Source organism: Lutra lutra, chromosome 7, assembly GCF_902655055.1.
Source record: "Lutra lutra chromosome 7, mLutLut1.2, whole genome shotgun sequence".
Taxonomy (NCBI): domain Eukaryota; kingdom Metazoa; phylum Chordata; class Mammalia; order Carnivora; family Mustelidae; genus Lutra; species Lutra lutra.
This window is the reverse complement of record NC_062284.1, coordinates 94,499,465-94,506,831: the sequence shown is the minus strand read 5'-3', so window position 1 is coordinate 94,506,831 and position 7,367 is coordinate 94,499,465. Positions and strand designations below refer to the sequence as shown.

The following is a 7,367-nucleotide window of genomic DNA, read 5'->3' as shown; positions in this document are numbered from 1 at the left end:
GTTTCTGCCTCTCAAGAGAGCCTCAGTGAGTCTTGAAGGAATTAAATAATGCAAGATATTGTTCTAGGCATAGGGAATTCCAAATAAATTAAGTCATGGTCTTATACACAGAATAGGGACTATACAAATCCAAGAAGAGAACTTTTCAGCTCCAGTGAAAAGATCAAAACTCTCGTGCTCAATATCTGTAAAATTCCTTACCACTGGCTAATCTCTCTTTTGAAACTTACTTTCTTAGATTCCAGGACACACCATTCTAACTTTTCCCTCCTCTAGTCTCAGATTAGGCTCTTTCTATTTTATCTAATTCTGTCATCTTTCTCTTCCCCCTAAAGTAGGTGTCCCCCAATGTTTAATCTTAGACTCTATTTCTCAGCTTCATAATTTTATAAACTCTCTCTGGTTGTATGTCTACAGTCATTTGTCCGTCTTTGACACTCAAATCTGCCTACCTATCTAGCCATGATCTCCAGCCTAATACTTTCAATTATCTCCCAGGAAACAGCTCATTAACCACTCAAGTTTTAACTAAAAGCAAAATGTAACTTATTAACAAAACATGTTGTTCTTGTATTCCTTATACTGATTAATATCAGACCACTTGGTCCACTGTCAACTTAAGCTATGTGTAGAAATGAAAAAGCAGAGGTGAACTTTGTTATTCTTTTGCCCATTGTCACCTTTCCAAGGATAAGTAAGACCATTTCCATGTATTTTAATCCTCTATTAGGCTAACCAACTGTTCTTTAATATCAATTTCTATAAAAATGGTAATCACACCCTGTGATCCATTTCTATAAGAACATTTTGCAAGCTTTAATGTGCACAGGAATTTCAATATACCAGTGACTAATATTTATTGGATGCTTCTTATATGCTAGGCACTAGTATAAGAACTTCCCATAATTATTTTAGTTAAGCATCACAAAAAAATTCATACTCATATAATCTTATTAAAAATAGAAATTTTAATATAGTAAGTCTGTTTCGAGACCCAAGAGTCTATATTTTTAACAAATATTCAAATGTTTTGACCCACTTAAAACATTAGACTCACTATTTTATAGAGTATCTCTTTAATATGTCATTAAGTTTTAATCCCTGGTATCACTGTATTAATTCATGACTCATCTCTATCTCTAAATATGTCAATTTCTAGTTTTCTTTAGAACTACCATTTTTCTCCACTGTGAAAATTCGGTGCTCTGTCATCAACAAGGTTTTTCAGGCCCTTCAGTTCACTAGAATAGAATTGCTTTGGCAACACAAAATTGTACTATCTCCAAATACATTCAGTTAGTTTAGCTACATTACAATGGGTAATGCAACACTGTCCATATAGTCCTGTGTATTTTAAAACTCTGGCCTTTTAAGTTAAAATACATCAGATAAATGGTATTGGTTTTATATTATAATTAGAATATAATGTTCTCAATTCCAAGAAAATTCTTTCTAGTAATTCTAAACAAAAAGTCAACTAATTTTAAATAAACAGATTCACTAAGTTAAATAAAATTAAAATAAACAACCCCAAATATTGGTAGCTTAATATATTAGTTTATTTCTCTTTCTCATGTCATAGTTAATAGGCATATACATGTCATGTGTTCATTTACAGTATGTTGGGGAAGAGGAGTGTGGCTGCTCTGCTTCATATCATCATTTCAGGATGCAGGAGCTTTCCATCTAGTGGTTCAACCATCTTCTAGGAGTCTCTTTTTATAAAAGTATTGTATGCATAATGCTCCTTTAAATGATTCCCTAAAAGCCTCAGATTCTACTTCCATTGCATATAAACTATTAAGATCGTGTTTTTCTGAAAAAGAAATCACTGAATCTAAATAAACTGGAAAATCTTTAATAGAAAAACCTTTTTACAAGTGTAATTTTCCAGCATGCAAATACAGTAAACATAGGCATCAATGTATAAAACTATAGTCTAAATGTTGATAATAATTTACTTTTAAGGGATAAAAGAAGGTTACAATGTATAGCTCAAAAATTTGCACACCTTGCAGGAAAGGAATAAAACATTATGTCGCCATACTATAGAGACTAAAAACAACTAGCCAAATAAAATATTGTCAGTTATTAATACCTCAAATGTCCATGTCCTATCTTGGTAAATCCTATGAAGCTAGCAAAGGTCTGATACACTAATGTGAATGTCCAGATAGCACAGCAGTACTTTAACTCAGTGTCCATGTAATGTGAACTATGATGCTAAGGTACAAAAGGTCAATTAAAGATGAGCTGGGAAGTATTTTTCCAGCCTCCTGAATGAGGACAGACCTAGCACACTCTATCGCCATTTGGTTCCTAAACCTTATCTAAATCTTCCAACCTACCCAAGAACTCATAAAATAAATGCAGCTCTTGTGACTCAATTCATAGAAAACTAATCCTATATGTGGGCTCAACATTTCTCACTAGAATTTTGTCTTTTTATTGTAGTTATTTCAAATAGCGTTTTCCTTAATCTAGTAAACTGAAATTTAAGAGAAACTGAATTTGGCAAGCTAGACCAAATTAATCAGAAAAGGGTTAATCATAATGAAATGGGAGGATTCCAAATAGTACCTAAATTCTGTTTCACTTGCCTATTAGTATCCCTGGTTCTTGAAGAAGATATTAAGAGGCGACACTCCAAGGGCATCTGGGTGGTTCAGTTGGTTAAGCATCCAGTTCTTTGATATCAGCTCAGGTCATGACCTCAGGGTTGTGAGATAGAGCCCCAAGTCAGGGTCCATGCTCTTTGAGTAAGTTTTCATGGTCACAGAACATAGAAATAAATTGTACTTTGATTACAAATAAATTACATATGCTAAACATCCACCTAAACCAATATTTATGATTAAAAAGCACTTGTCTCCAAACCCTAGCTTTGACAAGTGGACTAAGCCGCCTGTAAGTCATAGATCATTTTGTTTACAGCAGGCCAGTCAAAGAACCCAAGTCCCTAAAGCTATAGTTGGCATCTTTGGTCATCAGTATTTCATCTTGCTTATGGTGGTAACACCTCAAGTAGAAAACCAGTTTCTCCTAAAACCATAAAGCGTTTGACTAAAACTTGTAAAGCCTAGAAACATCTATAAGATGGTCTTATCAAAAATAATTAAGGAATAATATTCCGGAAATATACATCATAGAACAACCAAAGAACCACAGAAAGGATCAAATATATTTTCATTCAAATATCTCTACCATGTCTAGGTCTGATGCATATTCCATTTCTTTCAATTGTGACTGTTTCGCCTTTTCATAGGCCTTCAGTTATTTTCCTGAGAGCCAGATACGAGGTGTTGGGTAAAAGGGACTGCTGTAAAAAGACCTTTAGTAATATGGTGTTGAGGGAAAGCATTCTTTGGTCCTTTGTTTAAGTCTCAGGCTTTTAGTGAGCCTATACCTCTGCACAGTAAACTTCACAAATGTTTCATAGGGTTTTTTTCTCACCGCTTAGGTGGTAGAGGATAGCTAGATGATGCTGGCGTTAGATATTTTCCTTCCCCCAGTTAAGCTGGGCTCTGATGATACCTGGCAAAGTAGACTCCCATTAAGCTAGTTCCTCCTGAGGCCAAACCTTCTTAAGAAGGATAGAATGCTCTTGAGTATTTCAAAAAATGCTCTTGAGTATTTCAAAATTTTCCTTTGCCCCTTCCTCCACAGGAAACCTTAGGGAATTATTCTTCCATATTTACTGTAGGAATCTGGTCACATTTCTGGAGGTAAATCTCACATATTGTGTGCCTGTAACTGGGAACCCTAGAGTTTTTAACACTCAGAATTGTCCACCCTGAACCTCCAGCAATTTGTCAGTTATAGTTCAGGTTTTCCTACACCTGCACAGGTTACCTGGTTTCTACTCCTGCCTTTCTACTCTCTGGAACTCTATACCCTGCATTTGCCTGACTCTTAATCTTGGGGATAGTAGTTTCTCCTGTGTCTCTCCTCACCTACAGATCCAAGAACTGTTGATTTTTTTTAGTCTGTTTAGATTTTTACTTGTTAAGATAGAGTGGCAACTTCCAAGCTCCTTATATACAAGCCAGAGACTGGAAACCTTAAAATAGATTTTAATCTCTTCCAGCATTATACAAGAAAACTTAACTCCTAATGTTGTTAATCAATAGTATCCTTGTGCTTGCTTCAGCAGCACATATACTAAAATTGGAAAGATACACAGATTAGCATGGCCTCTGAACAAGGATGATATGCAAATTTGTGAAGCATTCCATATTAAAAAAAATAGTATCCTTGACTTTGACCTTTTAGCACTCTTCTCAAAGGTTACAGTGAGAGTGAAGCAGGATGAATGCCCCTAAAATGCATTTAAAAGATATGTCCTCTAAACCGTAACTTAGTGGAAGAGATAAGAGCTTGACTGAAAGCAGATGTTATAGTTTTCTTCATTTTACTACACTGATTAAACAGCAACTAATTCAGTATTGCTATAATCAAGTTAGGGTATAAGTTCAAAAGAGCTCAAAAACTGAAATTAAAAATGAGCATATTGATCCTTATCACATAACTTTCAACCAAAGGCTTCTATCTTCAACATATATGTAAATTCTTACTTCAAGAGCACAAAGAGCTCTCAATTTTAGTTATTTTCTAGTACGTGGTCCAATGTTCAATAAACAATTCATTTAGAAAACTATGGTTTTGAACCCAAAGTCACCATGGTCATGAACATTACAGTACTCTTACAATTCTGAGGACATCCTCCTAATTCTGAACAGAGAGACAGACAACTGCAAGCAAGCAGAGATTCACTAAGTTAACTAAAGCATGCAGGGAGAACAGATAACTACTGTCATTGCAGCGATTGTAGAATTTGTTTCTCAGAGCCAGAGATTCACTGTGACAAACTGTCAAATAAATTCAGAACCCTTCCCACCCTCACCAAATTAGAAAGTTAGTCATTTCTTAGTAGGCATTACACTATCAGATAAAATGAGAATAATAATACATTGTGTGTCATAGACTATTCCAGGTAACCCCAGTGCCTGAGACAAAAGAAAATAAAGGTCACCGCTGCTGAGGAATTTCATAGCAAGATAAAATTATTGTTGGCTTAGTTGCTGTCATCCTTTAGACTGATAAGACAATGCCCTCTCATAGTTTTGGGCTCATAAATAGCCTGTAAGGATTTCTGGTCCACAAATATCTTTTTGACTCACCTGCTATCTCTTTAGAATTAGACCCTTAAGAATCCATGGTTTTGGCTTTAAGACAGTGCTACTTAGTCAAGTCAGTACATTAGAGTCACCTGGGAGCTTTTAAACCTAAAGATTCTCCAAGCTACAACCTCAGAGTTTCTGATTTAATTGGTTTGGGGTAGACTCCAAACAAGACTTTTTCAAGTAACAAAGGAAGACTTAAAATGGGGCTGGTTTTGGCAGATGCACTCCTTATGTAGGGAGGTGAAACTGTATCTGGTGCTATGTTAGAGTAAATAGAAGATGAAACCCATAGACACATCGTAAACAAATAAAGGAACAAAAAGACAAGGTAAAAATTTAAACTCTTAACTGCAATATTTTGCCTAGAACCAATTCTGGCTCATCATCCTAGCTTAATGGGAGTGCAAAAGCCTGAAGAAGAGTAGATGGACTTAAAAGTTTGGCACAAAGTGAATTTTAGAAAACTTGTCCTGAAAGTCTATTTATCATGGTTGACTTCTTTCTGAGGAGTAGCACAAAATGTTTGACAAGCATTGTCTCACTGTAGTCCTTAGCTCAGCAGGTATTTTTTCTACTTAGGATGGAGGAAATTTTCAGAGACAATAAGTGACCCTACAAAGGTCACCCAACGATTTCTGTCATTCCAACTGGGAAAATAATAAGTTAAACATAAATAATGCCTTCTTTTCAAAAAGAATTTCTTAAGTCAATTTGCCACTTTCATCTACAGATTTAACAAAATGCAAAAGAGTTTGTGGCAGACCCCACTTCCATGCCTTAATCTCAAAAGCTATGGCACTAGTAAATAAGATTTAAAACCATTTGAGAGTACTATAGATGTTTGTGGAGTAAAGATTTATTTTAAAAACATAGCAATGCTAAACTGCCTCCACAACAAAAGGAACACATTGGCTTTCTAAAATATTACAACTGGTTTCGTTAAAAAAAACAGAACCATTTAAAGAGGTATGTACCCCTGAAACAAATAATACATTATATGTTAATTAAAAAATAAAAATAAAGAGATAGGTTTAAAATAAAAGCTTTTTTTAAAACCCAAAGCAAATCTTTACTCCTCTGTAACTTATTTTATTGAGATGCCAATAAAATATAATGTTCTTTGTAATTTGGAAGTAGGATTTCTTCACTTACCAGAGCATATCAGTGTTGTCTGAGCACTTAAAGTAATCAGGTGTGTTTTATGGTATTACACCAATATCAGATAATTATGGCAACATGTTACAAATTAAATACCTCTGACACAAACATTTCATTTAATTTTTCTTTTTTTAACAGAAATTAGATTTTGGAGTTAAATTATTTAGCAACCAAATGGAAAATAAGCAAAAAATATAAGATTGCATTACCTCTAGATGTTGTTAGCAACCAAGACTAATGGCTGGGACATACAAATTACTGTCCCAAGGTGAGCCGCAAGCCCATCTGCTCCTCCCTATTCGATTTCTTGAAGCGATTCTAACTGCTAATTAACCGTGAAAAGTTGTGCTGTGAACCTTTCACCTGACATTCTTCTGAAACAGTTCCTAAGGAGTGCTCAGAGCAATGTATATATAATCAATTGCCATTTCAGCAGTGACCTGCTGTACTGCAGAAGAGCCTCAAACTGTGATTGTTCAGCATTTAGGGAAGAAACTTTCTTTTTTACTATATTGGCTAATATACAGAAACATATCTACTGGACTGTTTTGAGTCATTTGGTTTGCTTTTCTCATAAACCTTAGCTCCTTAGATGATCAGACCCAGGAGAAGGGCAAATCTGACTCCTACCTTATATGCAGACAGGGCTGGTTTTTCTGAGCATGCAGAGCCTAGACTTCAGAGTCAAAATTTCTTGCTTCTGTTTCTGGCTTCACCAATTAGAAAATAGGCTTTCAGCCTTGACTGCATATAGGAATCACCAGGGGAACTTTAATAAATTCTGATATCTGGGTCCCACCCCCAGAGATTTTGATTTAATTGGTCTGGGGAGAGGCTTGGGCACTGGAGAGTTTTTAAGTTCCCCCAGGTAGTTCTAATGTGCAGCCAAGGCGGAGAACAACTGACTCAGGAGGATCTAATTAGGTCTGGTTATTACCTTCCTTTTTTTTTTTTTTTAAAGATTTCATTTATTTATTTGAGAGAGAGAGAATGAAAGAGAGAGCATGAGAAGGGGGAGGGTCAGAG

General features: G+C 35.3%; 1 non-coding gene across 1 annotated transcript; it reads left to right on the top strand.

Moving 5' to 3' along the window:
* Nucleotides 1-4,137: 4,137 nt before the first annotated feature.
* Nucleotides 4,138-4,241, top strand: LOC125105772 (U6 spliceosomal RNA). Its single transcript, XR_007129038.1, has one exon. It is a non-coding gene; the product is annotated as a U6 spliceosomal RNA (small nuclear RNA).
* Nucleotides 4,242-7,367: the final 3,126 nt, after the last annotated feature.